The following is a 25337-nucleotide window of genomic DNA, read 5'->3' on the forward strand; positions in this document are numbered from 1 at the left end:
GCAGGAGGGGAAGGCCCTCTATGAGGTGGGTTGATTCAGTGACTGGGATAATAGGGATGGGTGTGTCAGAGACAGTGCGATTGGCACAGGACAGAGCAGAGTTTAGGGTTGTTGTGCATAGGGTCGCTATGAGTCGCAAGCAACTCAACAGCACATAACAACAACAGGGTGCTGAACAGATTTCAGCAAAGCTTTCAGACTCAGACTAGGAAGAAAGGCCTGGGAATCTGTTTCCACAAAGTAGCCAATGAAAACTCTATGGATCATGACAATCTGATTTGAAACTGATGGTATGGGGTGGCACAGGATAAGGCATGGGATCCCCCTCAGGGCGGCTTGATAGCAGCTAACATTAACAACAATCATCAAAAGTGTCAAGATGTGCGCACGCATACACATATAAGTGTGTGAATCAATAATGCTGTTTTAAGGAACATGCATGATTGTGTATGAACAGGGATAGTCATTGGAGGTGCTTATTATGAAGGATAGAATTGGAAATAAGCTCAATGTCCAGAATTCTCAACATTGAGGATGTTGAGGACTGAAGTAAATCACGGTCAGCCTCTGTAATACTCAGCACGCATTGCTATTAGGCTGGGATCGACTCATAGTTGACCCTCTGATGGGTTTTCAGAGGGTGTAAATTGTATGGGAGGCGAGTATAGCCATTTCTTTCCTCAGAGCAGCTGGTAGATTTGAACCAAAGTCATTAGAAAGCACGTTGTAGACTACTTAAGAACATGACACAATAGTCACACTATATATTCACTGAAGAAGACATAAAATAGCCCACCGGCAGAAGTCCATTCTAACTCATAGAGACCCAACAGGACAGAGTGGAACTGTCCTGTAGGATTTCCAAGGAGCCCTGACGGCATAGCCATTGGCATGTTGGACCCGCAGGAGAATGACTGAGGTGGACAGATTCCATAACCTGAGGGAGGGTTACTGTGCCTTGGAACTGACTGCATAGCAGTAAGTTGAGCTGAAATCTTTACAGAAGCAGACTGCCGCATCTCTGTCCCACAGAGCGGCGGGTGGGTCCTAATCACTGACAGCCAGGCGTTCTACTACTACATCAGGGTTCCCTTGACATGCTCAGCTCAATTCAAACCCATGGCCACTGAGTTGGGGTTGACCCGTAGCATCAGGTTTCTGAACCTGTGTATTCAAGGAAACTGCCCATCTTCTTCCCCCAGAGCAGCGACTAGGTTTTGAACTGCCAACCTATCTGGTAGCAGTCTGACACATTATGCACTACACCACCCAGACTCCTTTCATCTACTTACTGATCAGGCTTAACAAACCAACATAGCATGCTAAGCATGATTCTAATTTTATAAAACAAGACAAAAACAACAGAGACCCAAAACCTAGACTGAAAGGAAGCACACACTAAAACATAAACAATGGTGATTCATGTGTGGTGGGATTATAGATGATTAAACTTTTCTTCCTGTTTATCTGCATTTTCTGAATTTTCTACAATAAGAGCATAGAATGGACTTAGTCAGAAATAAGTAACCAGGTATTTGACAAGAAGGAGGAAGGGATTCGTGGGAGGAAGGACTTGCAAGTTCATCAGACTGAGCTTCAGTCTGGATGGTTTGGAGACCCAACTCAGAGTTTGGGAAAAAGCCCCTCTCCCATTTCTTTCTCCCCAAGGCTCCCAAGAGAGACAATTGTAAATAAAAGCAATGAACTCAGCTTTTTTTCTTTTTATATTTTTAATTACAACTTGCCCAGTAATCACCATAATCACTTATCTCAGGCACTTGTTTAATTATTCAGTCACTAAGCGTCTATTGAGCACCTCCTGTGATGTTAGCACCATGCCAGGCACAGAAGCCCCCAAGACACAAGCCCCACCCAAGAGACCCCTCAAAACCAGGAACAGCCTATGAAAAGGAAACCAGGACACAGTTTAATGTGTACTGTTTGTGATTTTTTATTATTATTTAAAAAGAATGTTCCTTTGTGAGCATTAATTGAGCATTTACTGTGGGTAAGATTCTGAGCTGTGTTTTCTTTCGTTAGGTTTATTTTCCATTGGCTTGGAAGCTCTTGAAGGGCTGGGGTCCCTGAACAAAATGCTCAACAATGGAACGAGAAGGAAATTCATTCAGGCAGGAGCCCCTCAGAGGTGTGCACAGTTAAATGCTGGATTACTAACCAAACGTTTGCTGTCATTGTTAAGTGTCATCAAGTTGCCTACAACTCAGTGACCCTGTGAACAATGGACCTGGACCCTGCCCTCTCCTGCGCCATTCTCATCATCTCTGACACACTTGAACTCACCATTACAGTCACTGTGTCTATCTTGTTGGGGATCTTCCCCTCCTTCACTGACCCCTCCACCTCTCCAAGCATTATTTTCTTTTCCCCCAAGGGCTGGCCCCTCCTAACAAAATGCCCAAGTATATGAGATGAAGTTTCACTGTCCTCCCCTCCAAGGAGTCCCTTAGCCGTACTTTTTCCAAGAAATACTTGTTTGTCCTTTTGGTTGTTGTTACATGCCATCGAGTTGCCTGCTCTTGACACACCAACCCTCCTTGCCCCAGTTACTGTATCAATCTATCTCATCTGAGGTCTTCTCTCTTGCACCATCCCTCCACCCTTCTGAGTATGATGTCATTCTCCAAGGACCAGCCCCTCCTGACCATGTACCTAAAGTATGTGAGATGGAGCTTCAAAATCCTAGCCTCCAAGGGGAAACTATTTTTCTCCTATGTGTTCAGAACAATTTGATTTCTTGGCAGTCCATGGTATGTTCAAGACTCTTCTCCAACACCACAACTCAAAGGTATCGATTCTTATTCTGTTATCCTTAGTCATTGTCCAGCTCTCTGATACATAGCAAGTAATTGCAAAGATAATGGCCTGGATTAGACATATTTTAGGCCCTAGACTGACATTGTTGCTTCTCAGTACTCTGGAAAGATTTCTGACAGCAGATTTTCCCAATGCAATTAATCTTTTGATTTCCTGACTGCTGGTGCCAAGAGTGTTGATTGTAGTTGTAATTGAAATTGTTAATAACCTCAGTTTCTTCTTCATCCATCAATTGGTGCTGCCAATTGGCCCAGTGGTGGGAATCATTGTCGGCTTGATGTTGAGGTTCAATTCATTGCAAGACTATGGTCCTTGACCATTTGCAGCATGTGCTTCAGGTCCTCCTCAATTTCAGCAAGCAAGGTTGTGTCATCTGCATAACGTAGGTTGTTGATGAATCTGCCTCCAATCCTGATGCCACATTCCATCTCATAAAGCCCAGTTCCCCAAATGATCTATTCTACATATAGACTGAAAAGGTATGGAACAGGATGCATCTCTGACGCACATCTTTCCTGATTTTGAACCATGCAGTGTTTCCTTGCTCTGTTCTGAGGACTGTTTCCTGGTCCAAGTATAGATTTTGCATAAGCACAATCAAGTGTTTGAAGATTCCCATTTTCCTCAAGGTTAGCCACAATATGTTGTGATCCACACAGTCAAATGCCTTTGATTAGTCAATGAAATGCAGATAGACATTTCTCTGGTACTCTTTTCTTTCGGCCAAGATCTATCTGACAATTAGTGATAATGTCACTGTGCCACAAGCTCTTCTAAACCCAGCCTGTATTTCTATTCTCTGTCAGTGTACTGTTCCAGTTGTTTCTGGATAATCTTCAGCAGGATTTTGCTAGCGTGTGATATTAGTGGTATTGTTCAATCATTTCCACTCTCTATCAGGAATTTTTTGGAATGGGAATAAATATGGATCTCTTCCAGTCAGTTGGCCAACTAGTTGTCCTCCAGATTTCTTGGCACAACCTGGTGAGCACATTCAGGGCAGCATCTATTTGTTGAACTATATTAATTGGTATTTCATCAATTCCTGGGGCTTTCTTTTTTTGCTAAGTCCTTCAGAGCAGCCTGAACTTCCTCCTTGATCACCATTGCCTCTTGATCATACGTTGTTTCTTAAAATTCTTCTGTCTAAGCCAATTCTTTTTGGTACAGTGACTCTGTATACTACTTCCATCTTCTTTTAATGCTTCCTAAATCATTCCATATTCTGCCCATAGCATCCCTAAACCTTCAGCACTCTTTTTCAACACCGCAACTCAAAGACATCAATTCTTCTGTCATCCTTATTCATTGTCCACTGTTCAAATGGGCAATGGTTGGAGGCTCAGATCCACTCAGAGGCACCTCAGGGGGTAAACCTGGTAACTTATTTACAAAAGGTCACACAGCTTTACAAACTCAATGTGCATATACTGGGTCCCCATGAGTAGGAATTGCCATGACAGCAACTTCCAACAATAAAAAGACCTTGTTAAAGATTAAAGAGATGCACAAAGAATGCAAGAAAGCATATCATCGTCAACAAGAAACAAGGAAAAAGACTTGAAGTCAAAGGTCAGGTTTCCCCTCCCTCCCTCTTCCTTCTCTTCCAGGTAGTATGTGGGCTGAAATTATTTTCTCTAGGGTCAGACTATCTGATGCAGATTTGGGGAAAGTTAGTATCTGTGCCTCAGTTTCTCCATCTGTGTAATGGGCATGTTTATAATGCTCACTCACTCACTGTGATGAAGGTCTGATGATAATACAAGTGTTTAGAATAGCGCCTATTATTGTTGTTGTTGCTGTGTACCATCGAGTCAGAACTGACCCATAGCTGACCCTCTGGTGAGTTTTCAGAGGCAGCTAATCCCATGGGAGGCGATTGCCCATCTTTCTCCTGCGGAGCAGCTGTTGGCCTTGAACTTCATGGCTTTATTGCATGCAGCTTCTTTCCACTAGGCCATCAGAGCGTCCAGCATGCAATAACCCCTCACTTAGAGAATGGCTTTTGATGAAAAGTTTGGTTTTGCTTAATCATCACTGTTGAGGGCCAGAAACCAAAAAATTGTCATCAGGAAGCTTACTTAGCTGTCTGATTGCTTTCAATCACACACACTGAGCCAGCCAAATTTATTTGCTTGACTGTCAATTATCAAAAGCTCCTGGGAACCAGGCACTGGACCTGGTTTCTCTGGTTTGGAGATAAAGGCACAGATCCTGCTCTCAAGGAGAATACAGTCTGACGAGGGTTTCTGCATCTTCTCTGGAGAGTGCCCGGAGACTGAAATAGGAGAGGCTTTTGATGATGTGCAGCCCACCTGGAGGCCGAGGGCTGGATTAGATGGCCCATTTGGGGTTTTTAGCTGACCCCACCTCACTTTCCTGAAACACAAACAACCAGAGCCATCAATTTCCCTGCTGCGTGCCCCTGACAAAAGGCCAGAAAGCTGGAAACAGGTGAGGTCAGAGAAACCTGGCAGCTCCCCCAACCTTTCTAAAACTTTGTCCTACATGCCTTCTAGTCATTCTACTACAGCATAAGTCACCTGCAGGATGTGGCCCGTGTCTGTCATCTCCACTCACAGCCTACTCACAGACAGTGGGCACCCAGGGGCGTATCTGCAGAAAATAACACCTCTGGCAAGCACCAGAAGTAACTTGCCCATATCATCAGCTCCAAGACACAAGTAAAGCTCATTACTCTTACTTAAAATGACAACCGCGTCTTCTTTGCTTTCCCTGATGAACGGTGGTGAATGATGTATGTGCTCAAACTCATTCTTTCCCCCCAGGTTTTTTTTCTTTCTATATTCAACAGAGTGAGATTACACAGAATACCTTGACCCACAGAGGCTCTCAGATACAAAAGGATTCGTTTCAACTTGCTGTATGATCTTCGGGCTCCATGGCACCCAAGTCGTGTGGCTTCCCACTTTCTGTGGCACCTAAGGTATCAACCACACCTTAGCTGTGTCTCTGTGAGGAGTTCTACGTCCCAGTCACTGTTTGAGGTTCTGAGGATATAAGGGACAGGGAGTAAAGTCCCTGCTTCTGAGGAGTTCCTGACAGTCATACACCAACAAGTGAGTAAGTGATGGGCTGGGACTCCATCAGCCAGCTGGGCAAGGAAAGCCTGGCTGAGGAGATGATCTTTGAGAGGAGCCCTGAGCAATGAGAAAGCAGCCACCTGCAAAGGGGCATTGTTGACAAAGGGAAAGAAAGGCAAGTGCAAAGGCCCTGGGCAAGGTTCATCACCATGCAGCCGTTTCTGGCAGCACAAAGTAGAACTGTTCCTCTGTGGGGTTTCCGAGGCCACACATCTTTACTGAAGCAAGCTGGTCATCTTTCTCTCTCAGGGTGTTGGGTGGGTTTGAACTGCCAACCTTTTGTTTAACACGTTAAGGCTTAATCTATCACACTGCAGGGCACCTTCTTTCAAGAACAACATGGTGGTTAACATTAACAGCCTGGGAGAGGGTGGAGGGAGATGAGGCCTGAGGGACAGGTGGCGACCAGATCTCCAAAGGCCTTGCTGACTGTGAGGAAAAAGATTGAATTTTATCACAGGAGAGGCTCAGGAAATGCTGAACTGAAGAGCAAGAGGAGAAAGAGCACTTGATTTCAGAACCGGCCTGGAGAGGGGAGGTGGAGGAGGAAACAAGGAAAGGAAGATTCACTCAGTCCAGGGGTTTTGGGGTGTAATGTTCTCTCCTAGAAGAAGCCCAGGTGATGGTTCAAAACACACCCAGTGGCCTGGGGAGAAAGACTTAGCAATCTGCTTCCATAAAACGACAGCCTAGTTCTACTTTGTTACGTGCATCTCTATGAAAGGGTGTTGATTTTACAGCTCCTTCTTGTTGTTGTTAAGAGTAGTAAACAACTCATAGTGCCCATATGAATGAAAGACCCGAACACTTGTATAACTTGCATCACTTCTCCAAATTCATAGGGTTTCCGGAGGGAAGCTATTTCGGAAGTGGAGGCCACTCCTGCTTCCAAGCTTGTTCTAATCTGTAAGCTCCACCAAACACTGTCCACCATGGATAACCATTATCACATTTGATAAATCAGTGTCACAGTGTTTAGCATCACAGCAACCACAAGTTACCTCTGTATAGCAAATGGACAGACCAGTGCTCTACCACTTTGAAGAATGTTTGACCAAAAACAATTAAAATCAGGCCTAAGGGCCACATAAAAATCACCCGCCTTTGAATTGGTAGAATAACTTTCTATACAGTAGGCCCACAGAGCTTTCTCTATATTGGTGGTGGTATTGGTTAAGTGCCTAGAAGCATCAATTCTATCCTGCCTATTACAAAAGTAACAGAGTGTTAAGGCGCTCTGTTTGAAATTTCTGAGTTAGAAGTGGTGGTTGGAGCAGAGACAGGAGCTTTCCTCCTCGGCCTGTCACTGTTCTAGCTTCCCCTACTCCCATGAGCTTCCACTGGAGGAGGTGGAAAGACCCTTAGGGTCGGACATTTGTCAAGTATTCAAATGAAAAAGAATGAAGGGGAAAATCAACATTTTGGTTAAGAGTCTAGTAGGTGTGGAGATGTGGGGAGAGTTGAGCCTTATAGTGGGACAGTAATTCAATGTCATTCCCTGGCTTCTCAAAGGCAGGGTCTTGTCTAGTTCATCCCTGCGTCCTCGGTCTATGATTGGTGGAGATCTGCAGATGCTTGCCCAATGGCTGGATGAATAAAAGACTATTACTGGGGGTGGAGGGCAGAACAGAGAAGAAAGGATAGAGAAAGGACAGGAAAAAATAAAAAGGAGAGGGAGTACTGGATGTCCCCAGGAGCAATGACAATTACTGGCATTTACTGATCAATATCTTGGCCCAGGCACGTTTCCTTTATCTATCAACTCATTTTACTTCTGCAACAATTTTAAGCAGTGGATGATTATTTTCCCCATTTTACTGTTAAGAAAACTGAGGCACAGAGGTGTCAAATACTTAACTCAAAGTCACTAACCTGGTGAGTGGCTATGATCTGCCCCCCCCCCCCGCCCCAAGCTAGGCCACTAACCCTCTGTTTACATTGTTCTAGGATTGGACCTAGCAGGCAGGACACCTACTTTGACACTTCTCACTATCTCTCAGGTCCTCTTTCTACAAAAACATCCAAATGAAGATTGAGATCTCTGGGCTGGTGTTCTGCTGAGTCTCCCTGTGGAAAGGATGTCTTTGGTGTCTGGGGGAGGAGTGGGCCAGCAGGTCTGTGCCACTAGATCCTGTCAATCAGGCTGTATGAATAAAAGAATGATCTACTACCCAGCCAGTGCCATTTCAGGATGGCTTGAGTCTGTGGTGGCTATGGGGTCAAGCCATGTCATTGAGGGTTTCCCTGACTCTCTGCTGACCCTGTCTCCCTCTGGTAAAGATTTACAGCCCCAGGAATCCTGATGGAGGGCTGCCATGAGTCAGAATTGGTTCGTGAACACTGGGTTTGCCTTTTGGGTTCAGTACTTTACCAAACATGAGCTTGGTCCTTCCTGATGTTACGCTTGAGTGGATCCTTGAGGACTGTTAATGAACACACATTACTGCTCCTTAGGAATTATGAAGAGGGGGAGGGAGGGAAGCAAACTAAATGAAGATGAGAATTGTTGTCTTGCTCTCAAATTTGGCTTTTCTGGGGCCAGGGGCCCACAGTCCTGAACCAACACCACCCCCCTCGGCCCTTTCAGGTAGTAAAAACACAAGCTCCACTTTTGAACCAGTTACCAACAGCGAAAATTAGCCAGTATGTAGAGCGTCAGGGAGGGCTAAGGTCAGCTGAGCCTCTTGATTTCAACCTGCAACTCAGAGGGCCAGAGGATAAGGAGACCTAGTCTACATGCTTCTGGAACATGGCAGGAGCCTATCCCTGACAACACAGGGCTTTTCAGGGCTCCAGATTAATTCTAGTTCTGAAAGAGTTTTCTGAAACTTTGGAGATGAGGGGCCCCAAGGTTTACCCACCTGCAAAAAACGTTTTGCAGCCTAGGGCATTTCCTCTTTATCTCATGCCACATGGCGGAAAGTTGTGCATCCTGCTTAATTTTTATTTATAAATTCATCTAATCACTTATCTATAGAATCTATGATTGTGGTTAATTTCTCATTTATCGAGACCTCTCCAAACTCCTGCAGGTCTGACATTGTTGTCATCCTCTCTTTCATTCATTCAGAAGAGAAAATAGGTACAGGGATTTGTCCAATTCTTAGAAGGGGTGGCCTAGTGCCGATGGATATGGCTAGGCACTATTCCCTTTCTGGCTCAGTTTGGCGGGAAGGAGGGCAAGGAGAGAAGTGGATTCCTTAAAATTTCCTTAAAGCTGCCCTCCCATACCATGGGGGTAGGGTGTCAATTCTCCAAAGACACTCTTCATCCTAATACTGTTTTCTTTTTCTCACGGACCCTTTCATTATCTGAAACACTATTATTCACTTGTTTGGAATACTCATGATCAGCCCCCCTCTCTCCATGTTTCAAGCAAGGACCATCTTGTTCACCTGAAGACTTTATTTCTTGTGCCTCGGGTCACACAACTCCTTGCAAACAATAAATGCAAAGTGGATATCAAACGTGAGTCCCCTGCGTTGTTCCTTTGAGTCTCACATTCTAACTTGCAAACGAGCGAATTCTGCAGTGGAGAAATGAAACTTAGACTTGTTCTCAGGAGCCAGGACAGGTGAAAAGTCACACACACACCTCCCTTCTCTCTTTCTCCCCAACCTCAACTCTGTTCAATTAGGGGATGTCTAAACCTTCTGGAACCGCAAAAGGAAGCAGTGCGCTCCGGTGCTCCTCCGCAGGCCTTGTCTCGAAGAGCACCCAGCTACACTACGCGGGGGCGGTGGGTGGGAAGAACCCAAGAGGGGAAGGTCTGGGGGTGAGAGGGTGGAGCGGAGCCCGGCCCTGCGATCCGGCCCGGGTTTTGCATGCCTCCCACTAGCCCGCCCGGCCACGGAGAATTCCATAATCACAGCGGGCGAGAGCGGAGACGGGGAGCGAAAAATCCGGGATCTGGCAACTTTGGGCAGCGCATGCGCGCCCGCGGCGCTCCATCCCAAACACACACACATTTTTCCCCCGGACTTGGAAAGTCACCCAAAGCCGCCCCAAGTGCAGGTAAGAGAGTCTGCGCTCCCTCTGCCGCGGACCCCTCACGCCCCTCGGCTCCGCAGGTCTCTCAAGGTGCTTCTCCGTCTGGCCCCCTACCCCGGTGCAGCCCCCCAACATGGGGCTGCCGCCTGCAGCAGAGAGCGGGCGAGCGACCGAGCGAGCCAGCCAGCCAGCCTGCGAGCGGCGGCTGCCACCCAACTCTGGCCGTGCGGGAGCAGGGGGCACGGAGGGCTGGCACCGGGGCTTGGGGCGGCGCGTCGCCCGCGGTGGCCAGGGGAATGCCCGGAGCGCGGCTCCAGGGGAGGGGAGGGCTGCTGCTCCTGGGGGTCACTTACTCCAACTGAGGGGGCGGCGGGGTAGGGGAGAGGAGGGGGAGGTGCCAGGCGAGAGTGCAGGACTTTGCAAATAGGGTGGGGGCGCCCCCCGCGCTCCCGGGAGGGGGGCAGGTGCTCTCCAATACTGGGTAATCACTCCTTCTCCCCACCCCCCCGCACCCGTAGCTGCGGGGAGGTCGTGCGCTCCCCAGGGCAGAGAAGGAGGCAGGGGTGAGGGGTGCTTGGGGTGACTTTGCAAGACTTTGCCCAAAGAACGGGTGGGTGGGGAACCTCTTCTGCTATCCCTTATTCTCCGATGCTGGGGTGTATGTGCCATCAGCAGAGGTAGGCAACGTTCACTTAGGCCTGGGGTGCCAAGGGGTGTATCCGGGTGGGAAAATGAAGGCCAGAGATTGCTTAGATGGGGGGAACGAAACCCCCCTTCCCCTGGTGCCTGAGAAGTTTGTCTCAAGTGCGCTGCTCCGGGCGCGGCAAGTGGCGCTTCTCACCCTCCCCCCCCCAGTCTCCCCCGGCGCAGGGCTAGCAACACAGGGCACAGGGAGCCGGGGAACCGGCTCAGAGCTGCGCGGCTGTCGGCCAGAGCCCGCCTGGGTCCGGGGGAAAAGTTCCAGGGAGTTGCCGCGCCTGTTATGTGCGCTGGGATAGAAGTTTCGCCCGGGGACCTAGGACGCCAGCTGGACTGGCTGGCCGGCAAGCAGATTGAGCGGTGCGCTCCAGGAGGGCGTACTGTGGTGGGAGAGGGTCTGGCCGCGTCTGTGCTCTCAGGGAGGGCTCAGGGTGAGCCGCGGAGCTCAGCGAATGGAGTAAGGGATCCCCGTATTCAGGGGCGCACCGCTGAAACAAGCACTTGGCGAAGGACAGAGAAGAGAAGCTTGTGGGGCGCAGAGGACACCCAAGAGGAGGTGGCCAGGTCATCCAGTCACTTGGAGTGGAGCTTCAGGGCAAAGGAGCGCACGGAGGCAGGCGGACGGTGTCCGAGGAGTAGGGCTCCAGGGGGCGCGCGGAAATGGGGCCCGGCCCGAACAGGCAGTAGGGGAGCTCCCGGGGGCAGGGGGCTGAGTCGTGCGTCCTGGGTGAGCCGACCGGCCGGCCAGCGGAGAGGCAGCGGGTTTATTTTTACTCGGTGGCATTTGCAGAATGTGCAGCTGATGGCCGTCGGCCGCCAGGAAGTTTTGCTTTCTGTTCTTTCTCTCTTTCCGAAGCCAGAGAGGCCGGGAACGGGCGGGCCCGGGTGCCCAGCTGGGAGAGAGGAGGGGGCGGCCACCAGGGCAGTGGAACGTAGAACAGGAGGGCGAGGGGCGAGCAGGGGTCGCGACAGGGGCTGATTTGGAAAGGGTGGGCTCCGGGCTGCTCTGGAGCGTTTGAGTGAATATCTGTCCGGGGTGTTGGAAGCTCCTCAGCGAGGGGAACAGGTGTACGCGCCGTCAATCACGGCAAGAGGGACACTTTGGGGGCGTAGATGAAGATAATAATAATAGATTTCTCTTTAGGGGGTGGGCGCAGATTCTTCATCCAAGTCATCTCTGACCCGGGTCCGGAGTTTGGGGGAGGAATGGCGTCCGAAGGAGGCAAGGGCCGCTGCGCTCTCCACGCAAGTTCCTTGGACCCGGCTCCAGTTTGGGAAGCGGGCCTGGGTCCAGCGAGGACTTCCTGCCAGCCCCGCGGGGGAGGGTGCGGGTGCGTGTGTTTGTAGGATTTGACCACCGGGAAAGTGGCGCTAACACCTCGTCTCCAAACTGGGGACTCCCTCACACTCTTCTGGATCTGGGGGAGCCCGAAGGGCTGTGTGCGCGCGCGTTTCCTCGACGGAGCTTGGGGGCGCACCCCTCAGTGTGTCGAGCTGTCCCACCAACCCCCATACACTCAAAGAGATGAGGGCGGCGAGAAGAAAAGGGCAGAGTATAAACACTGGTCAAAGTTGGTATATTTAGGACGTCTCTAAACTGTTAAAGGCGCACGGAGAGCGCGCACTCGGAACCTGGAAAACAGATCGCCGGTAATATCGACGCCCCCCTTCCTTAACCCAAGGTGCGAGCGCGCGCGCGCACACACACACACACACACACACACACACACACACACACACACTCACACACACATACACACACTCACTAATGTCGCGGTTCTAAAGGGAGCTGTCCCGGCTGAGCAGGAGCAGCTGCGCCGGGCGGGGGGGTGGGGAGGGGGGCTAGTTGGTCCCCGGGGGCTGTGCCGGGGCTGCGCTCCACGTGCCCGGAGGGGGCGCTGGGCTGTTCGGCGCCCAAGCGCAAAGCGCCGGGTTTGCGCCCTGGTGGCGGCTAGGCAGTGTGTCCTGGGCGGGCGTCGCGACCTGCGCGATCTCCAGCTTCCCGCGCTACCTCCCCGGACCCGCAGCTGCTTTCCTACTACCCCAACTTCGGCTTTTACTGGTTTGCAACCTTAAGTCCCAGACCCTCTCCAGGGCAGTGTGGGGAACTTCTCCTTTCCCTACAGTGGCCACTCTCTCCCAGGAATCCGGGTGAATCCGAGCGATTGCTACCTCCCCCCTCTTGTTAGCCACCTTAGAGGCGGTTAACAAGAGTTTATGGAGAATATTGTTGAACTTCAGTAATCAGGTTTCCAGCGATCTTATGCCTCCTGTTTAATTTATTAGACTAGTTATTTATTCTGTTGATGATAATCTGTTGCTGGTTTCTATGGAGATGTTAAACTGATCTCTTTCAGAAATCAAACTCCATATGCACTAAAACGTTTAAAGGGGCAGTACCTTCCTCTTCCCCCCCCCCTTTTTCTTTTTTGTTTTCTAGACTTTGCACCTTGCCGAGACTTCGTGTCTTGCTCCGAGTCTGGGCGCATTTTATTTCCTTCTTACAAGGAAAGGAGCCCGAGAGACTCACGCTTTGTGGCAAGTACAGCTTATTATGGCTAGAAAAAAGCAAAGGCTTTGATCCTTAAGTTGCATCATCATTTAAAACAGATCATTTCACCACCACCCCCTTCCCCCCATCATATAAGAGCAAAATTCTTTCAACATCAAAGAGTTCAATCTTAAAAAAAATAACTATTGTTAAAAAAAATAGCAAAGTCAGTCAAACGTGAACCTCCCCCTTTATCTGCTTGCCTTGTGTTTAAAGGGGTTTTTTTTTTAATAAGGAAAACAAAACTTGAGGATCAGCTAATTTTTTCATACTTATTAATAGTTTATCTTGCCCCCACTTTTTTTTTTAAAAAGAAGTTCAAAGTTAAATTTCTCTGCCTGTGGGGGTTGAGGTATATTTGCTTCTCTTTCAGATCCTGACCATCTGTTTTTCGAAAATTAGCCTCTGGGAAGAGGGGGGAAAAGGAGTTTTTACTCAAACTTAATGGACTGCTTTAAATTTGGGTGAGGAAACAGTCACCTAGACGTTTTCAAGTCCTCATTTCTCTGTTCTGGGGAAGGTCAGTCATCTCTGCTGTGTGGGACCATCTCAACTCCACCCCCCCTTTTCTTTATCTCTGCTCAGGTGTTCTTCTGTATACTTGTGTCTTTGGAGGGGTGGATGCAGTGAATTTAAAAAGTTAAGGTAGAAAAAAAAATTATCCTGGTTTTTGACACTCTGAAAAATTGCAAACCTACCTTGAACTCAGATATTTATCATGCTGACAGATCCGATACAAAGCGATTGCATTTCCCAATGATCCTTGGGGACTAAGTTGTAGGTAAAACCATTTAATGCATTTTTAATATTAAAGTAAGGCCCAGCTTCCATTTTCTTGGAGGTGGTGGGGGAAGAGTGTGCTTTCTGAGTATATTTTTTTTTTCTTTTTCAACTAGAACCTCCTGTCCCCACCCCCTTCACATTTCCATTTACTTTGGGGAGGGGTGAGCCACATGCAGGGCATTTGGCCTTCATAAATAAATTTATATTTGGCCAGAAGGCCCAATGCTAAATAAGAGCACATTAAAAAAAAAAAAAAAGGACAAACAAACTCAGACTCCACCCCTGCTATAGGAAATAAAAGAGGCTTACTTGACTTCCTCACCCCCCCCCCCTTTTCTCCCATCCTTGTCTTCTTTCATATTCTTTTATTTTGGAAGATGATGGAGTGCTGGTTGCTACTCGGCCCAGAGAAGAGGAGCGCTCTTCCTGTCTTATTTCCCCCTTTTGCTATATTTTCAAAATTTGTTTGATTTGGATGACAAACAGAACAGAAGCTTACAAGTGAAAAAAAAAAGAGCACTGTGGCTTTAAACTCAGGAGTTTGCATATTCTCCTTGTATCTTTCCCCTTTGCTAATTATTGTGTTGTTTTCAGAGCAAATATGTCATATCCATGGCGACCGGGCAGGTTTATTGTCTTTCTGAAGCAATAGCTCACATAAGTAATTAATGACTTTCTTTTTTTTCCTCTGGCTTAGGTTAAACAGATCATTCAAGGAAAGTCATCTCTCTCTTTTCTCTTCTCTCTCTCTCTCTCTCTTTTTTTTTTTAGCCTGGTGACATAAGAACATGAGTTAGAACAAGAAAATACTTTAACCAAGAAGTCAACAGCTTATTTCTCCCCATTTCTTTTAAAAGCTGAAGTGTCAGCTTTCAGCTGTCATTCTCAGAGCCTTGTGCTGTGTCGTCCCAAGCAGGGTTGGAAATCATTTGAAGCCTATGCAGGGTGGAGACAGGGGCCGTATTGGCATGGGGGCAGTAACCTGAAGGAATTTGCTTTTGAGGTGGAGGGAAGGCACTCTAAAATGAGTATTTCTCCTGTATTTAGCAGAATTTAATTAAAGTGTTTACAGGAAAGAATTAATGAGTTGGTAGTAATGTGTTTGCCCCCCCCACACACACACTTCTTCTTTTTCCCAGTCTAGTTAATTGGAAAAGCAAAGTTTTTTCTTTTTGAGTCACTTTTCCTTTCAGCTGTCTTCAACCGGTGTCAAAAGTGCTTTTTCTTGAAAAAGCAGCTTTTGGAATTCCGTTTGGTTCAGAGTGTCCAAGATTACAGTGCAGTTTTAGGACTCCCCCCCACCTTAGGCCTACAACGGGTTTTTCCTTCCAGAAATCAACAGCTTAGATGATTGATCAACACATGCATTTTTCTTTTAATATGTTGTTGAAGAGTCTTTTGGAGGATATAAAATGTATGGTGAAGACACAGCCAGCTCTTTTCTCTGTCTTATGACAATGTTGAGCAAGGTAAAAATTTTTTTCATTTTATGTGTTTTTTTTTTAATTACCATATATGTCTCACCCCTTTCAAATGGACCTTCGGCTCAAAGGAAGTCGTATGATGTCACCTCTTAACTTTAGACATGTATTAGTTGTCCAATTAATATTTTCCGGTAGCTCCCTTGGCCCACTCCCTCATCCTCGCTACAGACATGCATTAAATACATTTGTCCTCTGTCCTAATACACACACACACACCCAACTGCAAATTTTACATAGAGCAGAGGCTTGGTATGTGCCCTTCAAAAGGAGCAGAGAGAGAAAGAGAAAGACATCTATGTTGTACTCACACACAGTCAAAAAGGAGATTTCTCCCCTGTCTGAACCAAATTGTATTGAGTTGGTTTTGTGTGTTGTTGGTTATTTTTTTTAAAAAAAATTTTTAAAGGCTGGAAGTGAAAGGAATGGATCTGTAGGCTTTGGGGCATTAGAAATAAAAATATAAAGCAGAAGAGAGATTTGTTTGGTGTCTGGTTTCTGAAGAGGAGAAGAGAAGGCCAAGCAAGTCGGAGGCAGAGAATGCAGCGCACTTGTAATTGAGCCTGTAACCTCTTGATGTCTATATCAGAAACACAGACAAGAGACGAGGGAGCTGAGGAGAGGAAAACAGGCATGTGGAGGACAGAGCTCTGGGGGAGATTCACAGAGAGGGAGAGGGAGGGGAGAGAGAGAGAGAGAGAGAGAGAGAGAGAGAGAGAGAGAGAGAGAGAGAGAGATTTAATTTATAGACATTTTAAAAACCGTAATTTCATTAGGATCTGTACTTCCCCTTCTCTGAAGGGCAGCCCGGCAGACCGACAAGGCCGCCCCTCTGCCCAGGGTGTGTGGCAGCGACGTGGTGGCCGCACACTTGACCATCTTGCCAGCCTTCAGGTTTTGCCTTTTCTCTCTGCCCACTTGATGCTGCCTTGACTGTTTTCCAAATCTCCAAAAGTTAGCCGTGGGCCTGGGGTGCCCTGAGACACCCCACCCCTCTGCTCCGGGTACCACGATATTCCACCAGCAGTGTGGCTGCCTTCTACCTTGGCCGTGGCATCTGTGCGCCTTCTCTCCGTGTGTCACCCGGCTGCCTGGGATTCCAGCTGAGGAATGGGGGACACCTCGGTCTCTGCTCCCCTCAAGTTCACCAAGTTAACTTGCTGTGGTTCGGAAGGCACAGCTTGGGCGGGGAGGGGGCATGTGTAAAAGGCCATCGTAAATTCTGCAAAAATTAATCAACCGTTTAAAAGCTGCACATTGAGGAGGGCGTGCAGGCAAGCTGGGCCCTTCTCCCGGCCCCCTGCTCAAAGTCCACAGAGTGAGGGTGGCCTGAACCGTGGCTTGTCTGTTTTCTGTCATCAGAACCACGGAGGACAGCTAGGGAGAGAGAAGAAGAGAGATGGATTTATTGACTGTAAATCCTCAAGTGCCCTTGCTCCGTATTGTTGGGATTTTTTGTTCCCCCTTTTGGTCTGGGTTTGTCCTGTGTGTCTTTGATAGAAGAGGCACGTAGGGAAAGAGCAGAGGAGGGGGTGGGGAGAAGGAGAGAGAGAGAGAGACAGACAGAGACAGGGGTGTGTAGCTCCTTCGGAACTCATTATCATTCTTAATAAGTCTTAAGGAATAAAGAAGAGCATTGAGTGTAAATGCTGGTAATCCTAACACTTCTCAAGGTGAGAGGAGTCTTGAGGACACAGAGAAAAGAGCAAGCAGAGGAGGGGGCAGGAGGGGGCAGCCCAGAGGCCCCTGGGGGAGTGGCAGGCCTGGGCCCTGGGAGGCTCCCAAGCCTGGGGGTCCCTGAGGAGTCCCAGGCTGGACGGGCTGTCTAAACTGACACCAGGATCCCCAGCACGGAGTGACTTTCTGGGGACTGGGTGCACAGAGGAATACCAGACACCAGATCAGACCTATTTGGGGAAGGGCAGGGACCTTAGAGCCTTTGCTCTTCCAGGATGTCATCTCCAGAACCAATTCAGGCCCCTGTCCCCTGGCCTTAGCTTCCTGGTGCAGGCTTGGAGGGGCTGGCCTCACCCCAGGCTATAGCTCATAGGCCTGTCACAGAAGTGAGAGGATGGTGCTGCGGCGGGCTGGAGCTCAGCTCCGGACACTAGGTGGCTTAGAGGATCCGCAAGGTTCCCAGAGCAGCAGCCAGGCTTCTTCTGCTGGTGGGCTCCGCTGTGCTGCTTCTCAGCTAGGCTGAGAGCAGCGCTGCGGGCGGAGGAGGGCGAGTGGGCACTGGCCCAGGGCCATGGCACCACTCCTGGGTCCGGGCCCGGCACTTCCAGTGACCAACTTCCAGGGAATTGGGGATGAGGCTGGGAAGTTCCCTCTGGGAGAGAGGCAGCTGGGCAGGGACACTAGCAGGAGGGATAGTCGAGTCTGGCCTTATATTCTCTAGCCTTGGCCACTAGGCCATTAAATACTGCTAGGAATGTGGGATCTGTCTTTTGAGTTCCTATGCCTTCTTTGTGAATGCTTTTATTAAAAATCTCATGTGCATAAACATGGCTTGCACTTTGAAGGGCTGCATAGACCTCATAGACGCAGCCTAAGGACTCTCTAGAGTCTTTTACTCTGGTGGGCTTCTTTCCAGTTCTCCAGGATAGTGGAGGGGGGGATGTAGAATAGCAGGCTCAATCCTCATGAGACAAAATCATGACTTTTCCATTCTCTGTCTCAATGGTGGAAGAGAATTGTGGCACCAGTCTGTGACATAGGGGTCCCCTTTACCTGGATCTCAGTGCAGACTACTTCTCCTCAGGTAGTGGTCCCCAGGGTGTTTGAAGAAGGGTCTTCGCCAAGGTCATACCTGGACCGTGCATGGTGTTGACTGTGATGAGGGTGGTGTGGGGATGGCAGTGTCAGGAGAGCAACACAGTTTAGATGACTTACTGTCATCATCATATTTTTTTTTTTTACTATTTTTTTTAACAGCAACTTCTAGGGTGCATGCAAGAGGCGGGAGTGTAGGCGTTGGAGGTGCCGAGCGGGTGCGGAGCCCGCGGGGAGAGCACCACAGGTTAATGGCAGGGTGGTTTCTGTTTTTCTGCTGTTTGGAAGCAGTAATGACCAAATTGCATGCTTTGTGTGTGCGTTGCTCATGAGATTTACCGAAAAGATGCCGCGCTGCCTCTTCTGCTAGTCTCTGGGTGTGTGTGTGTGTGTGTGTGTGTGTGTGTGTGTGTGTGTAAATGAGAAGAAGGGGTGGAGGAGTGAGCGCTGCCAGGCTGGCATCCTTCCCCAGCACTAATTGCTGGCAGATACCCACGGGGGCTGTGCCAGCGTCTCCAACTCCACCCGCCCCCCTGGCTCCTGGGGAGCTCAGCTGTGCAGCTAGCTATGTGAGGGCCATTTCCGGGCCCAGTAGTCCTAGCAGCTCCTTTGGGAATCTCAGGGAAATCTAACCCTTGGAGGGACCGTGGGTCAAGGTCCCACATCTCTAGATGGGACTAGGGGAGAACAGGGTGACACTTGGGTGGCCCTGAAGTCAGCTATGATCTGTCTATTCCAGCAGGGCCATTCTGGGTGTGGTCCAGTGGGCTCCACAGCAGAGCCCGTTCTGGTCCTAGGTCTGCAGTGAATCACCATATGACCTTGACCAAGTCATTTAACCTCTTCGGCCCCAGTTTCTGCTCTTGTTGAAGTGGCCTGTGATCCTGTTGACCTCACAGGCTTGTCCTGACCATCATCTGGGCTCGGAGCTGTGACAGTCCTCTGAATGTAATTATATGTAATGAAGAATTTATCATGGTCACCGCTTTGTCAAGTGCACAACGTCCCCAATGTCAGAGGAAGCAGTTTTCTATAATGTGGGATCTGTCTCAAAGGGGACCCTGTGAATTCCTTTCCAGAAGATGGTAGGCCCAGGCCTGCTGCTGGGGTCTGGGCTTGGTTTTCTCACTATTGACAGTTTGGATCTGAGTTGGGGTGCATGTTGCAGCTATTCATGCAGGATGGGGGTGGCTCCTCAGGGTACTGAAATAACTGCTCTGCTCCCCTTGAGCCCATTGAAGAGCTGCTCAATGAAGATCAGTGTTTAAATCATGCATCTGAATCCGGTTGAACAGGGATCAGAGCCATGTGATTTAACTTCCATTGATTTAACTAGACAGTGTCTCAGTGTTTTAATCTTTAAAACGGGAATCCTAGTACCTACTTCATGGGATTGGGGTGAGGATTTGATGATAGATAAAGCCCTGGCATCCAAGTGGGAATGTGAATAGAAGCATTTTCCACATTCTTGGCATTGCTATGCATGGAGGGTGGGGAAAATGCCTCCTTTTCCTATCTGATGACCAGGACTCTGGCAGGTCTGGGTGGACATAGTGTTGACGGGACATTCTAAATTTTGTGTTTCACCTGTGGGCTGTCTTGAGGTCTACTAATATTTTTGGTGATGGGTCAGCAAGACTGCCCACGTTTGGAGTCCTCACTATGAGGAAGAGCCGTGTTGTTGTTGTTGTTGTTTATGTGTCAGGGATTCAGAACTGACCCATAGCTGACCTTCCAGTAGGTCTGCAGTTTAACCACGTGAGAGGAAATCGTCCTTCTTTCTCTTGTGGAGCAGCTGGTGGATTTGAACTGTGTGCTTTTGGATTGACAGCACAGCTGCTTATTATTAGGTCACCAGGAAGGGCCGTAGTGTCTTCTTTTCCATTACAGCGAGGTTAGAATCTTAGCCAGCTGGGAAGAATCGTGTTGGGGAGGCCCTGAGAACTGGCTTGAGGAGCTAGTGTCTCAGGCCTGTATTTTCATTGCTTTAGGGGGTCTTAATTCTGATTCCTGGTGAGTCCCAGAGGTCTGGAAGGGTCTTCAGTGTGAGGGCGCCTGTGTTAGTGGGGACCTGTGCCTGCAGATTGTTATCAAAATGCCATCGACTCAACACCGGCTCATACCCAGCCAGTGTGACCCTCAGAACTGCCGCACAGGGTTTCCAGTCAGAAACAGATTCTCTGCACTTCTGCCCCCAGAGCCTCTGGTAGGTTTGAACTGTCCACCTTTTCATTTGGCATTTCGTTAGCCATTGTGCCACAAGGGCTAGCAGATCGTTAGGACACGGAATTTGGAGTCAGGCTTACTCTGGTTTCTGCCACTTGGGCAGGTTATTTCTTCAGATTCTTTATTTCCACATCTGTGAAAGGGACTTTATAAAATCCATCTTGGTAGGGAATGCGTTAAATGGGAGTACAGTGATCAAGGGGCATCTATTTTTGTGGTTTAAATTTGAGCATTAAATTCGTGGAACAGGGTAGGGGCTGCAGGATGAGAAGAGGCTCATTAATAAGCCCACTGGCTGACTGTGAGTTGAGTTCCTAGTACCCAAGGCTTGGTGTTTAGCAGGGCTCTCTTTGACCTTCTCATGGACTGATCCGAGGTGTCCCACCTACCTGTGGGTGATCCTCACCCCTGGAGCAATTTCCTTCGAGCTGAGGAGATGGGGAGGGAGGGGCCACAGGAAGGTCACCTAGGGAAGCAAGGTCAGAGGGGGGCTGTGGAGCAGGGGGCACTGGAGGGAGGGGCGGGGGGCACTTATGGAAGATGAAGTGTATGAAACTCCATCAGCCTCTCCCATTTCACTGCGCTGTGCCCAAACACCCTGGTTTTTGTTTCACTATCTGCGATCTGGGAGCAGGTTAATTTCCATGACGAACTCCAGGCCACGTGCTCGGGAGGATTTATCTAATTAAACTGATGATGCCTTTTTCTGAGAAAGGAAGAAAGGATGGAGAGGAGAGAGAGAGGGAAGAAAGGGAATCAGTAAGAGAAGGAAGAAAAAGAGAGAAGGAGGCTGGGAGGGAGGGAGTGAAAAGGACAAGAAAAGGGAAGGCAGACAGATGGCTGATGAACCAGAGGCAGACCTGTGATTTCTGAAAGGCCGTGACAAGGTGAAGAGGTGCTTGGTGCCTGAGGTGGAGGCTTTCCAGAAGGACCATGATTCTCCTGAAACGTAGTCTCTTTAAAAAAAAAAAAGAATAACTACCTTGAGCTGAGATGGAAAGGGTTCTGGATCATCACCGTCCAATGCTGTGGCTACTAGTCCCTATTTATACTCATGTGGAACCTGTACAAAGACCAAGAAGCAATCATTCAAATAGAACAAGGAGGCTAAGTTCATGAGTTAAACTAAGGAAGGGCTTACATCACGTACATCAGGGTTGTATCCTTTGTCCATACCTGTACAATCTGTATGCTGAGCAAATAACCCAAGAAGTTGGGCTATCTGAAGAAGAATGGGGCGTTAGGATCGGAGGAAGATTCGTTTACAAGCCATGATATGCAGAGGACACGAACTTGGTCGCTGCAAGTGAAGAGGACTTGAAACATTTATTGTCAGGGATCAAAGGCTGTATAGCCTTCAGCATGGATTACACCTAATGTAAAGAAAACAAAAATTCTCCCAGTAAGCTCCATCATGAAAAGTGGAAAAGAGATAGAAGTTATTAAGGACATTCTTTTGCATGGATTCACAAGTAATGTCCATGAAAGAGTTGTTGTTGTTGTTGTTGTTGTTGTTGATTGCCTTTGAGTCAAGCATGACTCGTAGTGACCCTATGAACAAAAGACTTGAAGCCCCTCTACAACTATTGACATTTATCAAAGTTCATAGAGTTTCTGGAGGCATGTTATTTAGGAAGTGGATGCCACTAGTAGTCAGGACATAAAACCATTTATTACACTGGACAAATCTGCTGCAAGAACATAACTTTTAAAAAAAATTTTTATTATTTTTTTATGTTTGTACCATCCTATATCTGGGTACAGGAGGAGATTGCCCCTCCTTCTCCAGCAGAATATCTGGTGGGTTCGAACCGCATACCCTCTGGGATTGCAATGTAGCTTCTTGCTACTAGGCCACCAGAGCTCCCAAGAACACTTCTTTAAAGTGATAAAAAGCAAAGCTATCACTCTGAGGACTAAGGTGCACCTGATCTAAGACATGATCATTTTAGTGTGCGTACAAAAACTAGACAGTGAATAAGGAAGACTGAGGAGAATCTGATACCTTTGAATTATGGTGCTAGTGTAGAGTATTAAGCATACCATGGACTTCCTGAAGAATGGAGAACTCTGTCTTGGAATTACAGCCAGAGTGTTCCTTAGAAGCGAAGATGGTGAGACTTTGTCTCACGTACTTTGGACATGTTATCAGGAGGGACCACTCCCTGAGAAAATGCATCAAGCTTGGTAAAGTAGAGAGTCGGCAGAAAAGAGGAAGAGTCTTTATCGAGATGAATTAGCACAGTGGCTGCAAAGATGGATTCAAACCTAGCGAAGAGTACAGAGACGGTGTAGAAGCAGGCCAGTTTCATCCTGTGGTAATAGTGTTTCCATGCATTGAAATAGACTTGATGGCACCGACAACAACCGCCCATGAAGCAATTTAAAGTAAAAAAAAAGTAAAAAATCCAATTCTTCAGTTGGAGTCACCACAGCTCAAGTGCTCTGTAGCCACACACATGGCTAGTGGCCACTGTATCGGGCAGTACAGTAGAACATTCCATCATTGCAGAAAGTTCAATTGAACAGCTTCCCTCAGGGCCAGTGATGGGAATGGGGGATGGGTAGGGGGGATTAGGTACCCAAGTGAGCTTCCTACCTAAAGCCTCAGCCTCCATGGTCTTGGGGCCACCTTCTCTTTAGGCTCCACTGAGGTATTTCTCTCTTACTGTGGACGATGGTATGGGACTGGGTTATGCAGAAAAATGTATGCATTAGTTTTTGGGTCCTGCTATAACAAGTTATCACAAACTGGGTGGCTTAGAACTACAAGGATTTACTCTCTTTTAGGCCTACAAGTCATAAGGTCAAAATCAAGGTGTTAGCAGGACCAATTCCTCTTTGAAAATGAGGGGAAGACCGACCTGTGCCTCTTGGCTAGCTTCTGGTGATTGCTGGCCATTCTTGGCATTCGTTGGCTTGTGGCACCATAATTCCAGTCTCTGCCTCTGTCTTCACGTGGTGGTCTATTCTGTGTTTTTGTCTCTTTGTCTCTGCCTTCACCAGTTTACAGACAGTGGACTGCTAGTTAACTATTTCAGGACACTAGTCATCAAATGTAGGGTGCACCCTATTCTAGTATGCCCTTATCTTACCTGGTTAGCTCTCCAGAGCCCCAACTTCACAGAGAGTCACATTCTGAGGATCACGGTGGACATGGATTTGTGAGGGGGCATTATTCACCCCAATAAGAGGGTTCCCACCTAGAACCACTGTAGACACGTGCAAAGGCTTACTTTCTTGTTGCCAATGTTTCTGCTGTGGAATTGGACCAACTCTAAACAGTACTTGCCTCATAGATTTCTTGTCGTCATTAACCGAAGTGCTGTGTTTAAATACACAGTGCTGAGAACATGGCGAGTGCTTGGAAAATTGGGACCTCCATTATTATAACAATTATTTTAATTGTTGATATTATTTTCACAATAATTATTGAAGAGCTTTTATTGCTGCCAAGTTCTTAGGATGCTTCCCCACCAAATGCTGATTTATCCATAATCAACATTTTCCAGAATTTGAGTCTTCAATTCACTTTCTTCTGGGAATCTAATTTGAATTCCTTCCTTCTTTCCATCTCTCCTCCAGCCCTTTCTTTGTACTAAAGGAAGGCGTGGATCTGCTCCAGAATTAACTATTGTTGGCCTTTCAACATGTGAGTTAGAGTCTCTCACCCCCTTCTTACCCCCAACTCATGTATAAGTGCCCCTAGCTGCATATAGTGTATTCTCTCTCTCTCTCTTTCTCTCTCTCACACACACACCCATACACAAACAAACACACACAGAGGCAAACACACACACACACACACACACACACACACCCTCTTCACTGGCCCAACCACATTTTAAAACAATCCAAAGGTTTGGAATAGGGTAGATGGAGGCTGGTGGGGCTGGCTGGGTTATTTGGGGGGGTGGGGCTGTGGCCTTTCTGTGTTTATCCCGGACATTGCCCAGTGCCCTGTGTGCTAATGTGGAGCTGAAAAGTCCCCTGCATTGTGCAAGCTCCTTTCCCCGTGAAAAGGCAATTGAGTCAGTGAGGAGTTCCGAATGGATTGGAGCTGACACTAACTGAGAATTTGGCAGTGGATAGAAAGCAAGCTAACCCCTCTAGACACACATACACACACTCGGCCCTCCCTAAATTCCCAGTTCCTTTTTGCTTTTAAAAAGGGGTTTTGGAAAGAATTGTGATTTCTTTTTTGTGTGCATCAATGATATCAGCAAGGATCTGCCCAGCTTGACCCTCTCTCCCAGGTTGACACCCTCACCCCCCTCCACCCCTCACACCTGCCGCCTCGATGGCTCCGCCAGCGATCCCGAACGAGTTAAGGGCTGAATCAACTTTAGACCCAGCTGTACATTTTACAGTTCCTGAATGAAGCAATGTGCTGTGCTCAGCATGATCGGAGACTGTCTGCCCCGGTGACCCACCCGGCCCCCACCCTCCTGGGCTCCACCAGCTTTCGCAGGATCCTCTGTTAGACCCAGACCTCTTCTCTGGTCATAAGGACCGTGGTGGTCCATGCTGTGGGGGCTTTGTCTGGTGCTCTATTCACATTCAGCTTCTCATCAAAGACCTATTTCAATCTGTAAAAGATGAGAAGCACCACTCTGGGCTAGCATCACCCATCGTTTGCAAAGAAAGCTAATTTTGAGGATTCCTGTAAGCCAAGGACCCTATTCCTGCCGCCCATAATCCCCCTTTCTAGCATATCCATGTTATAAATCTACCAGTGGATAGAAATTTGTACCTATTCCTCATCAGTGCCCCATATCCTTAACAAGTTGCTGTCAAGTTGATTCTAACTCCGTGTGTGTCCAAGCAGAAAGGTGCTGCATGGCTGCGACCTTTTGGAAACAGATTGGCTGGCCTTTCTTCTGAGGTACTCCTGAG

This window comes from Elephantulus edwardii, unplaced genomic scaffold, assembly GCF_000299155.1.
Source record: "Elephantulus edwardii isolate Elephantulus edwardi_28Jun2011 unplaced genomic scaffold, EleEdw1.0 scaffold00045, whole genome shotgun sequence".
NCBI classification, from domain to species: Eukaryota; Metazoa; Chordata; class Mammalia; order Macroscelidea; family Macroscelididae; genus Elephantulus; species Elephantulus edwardii.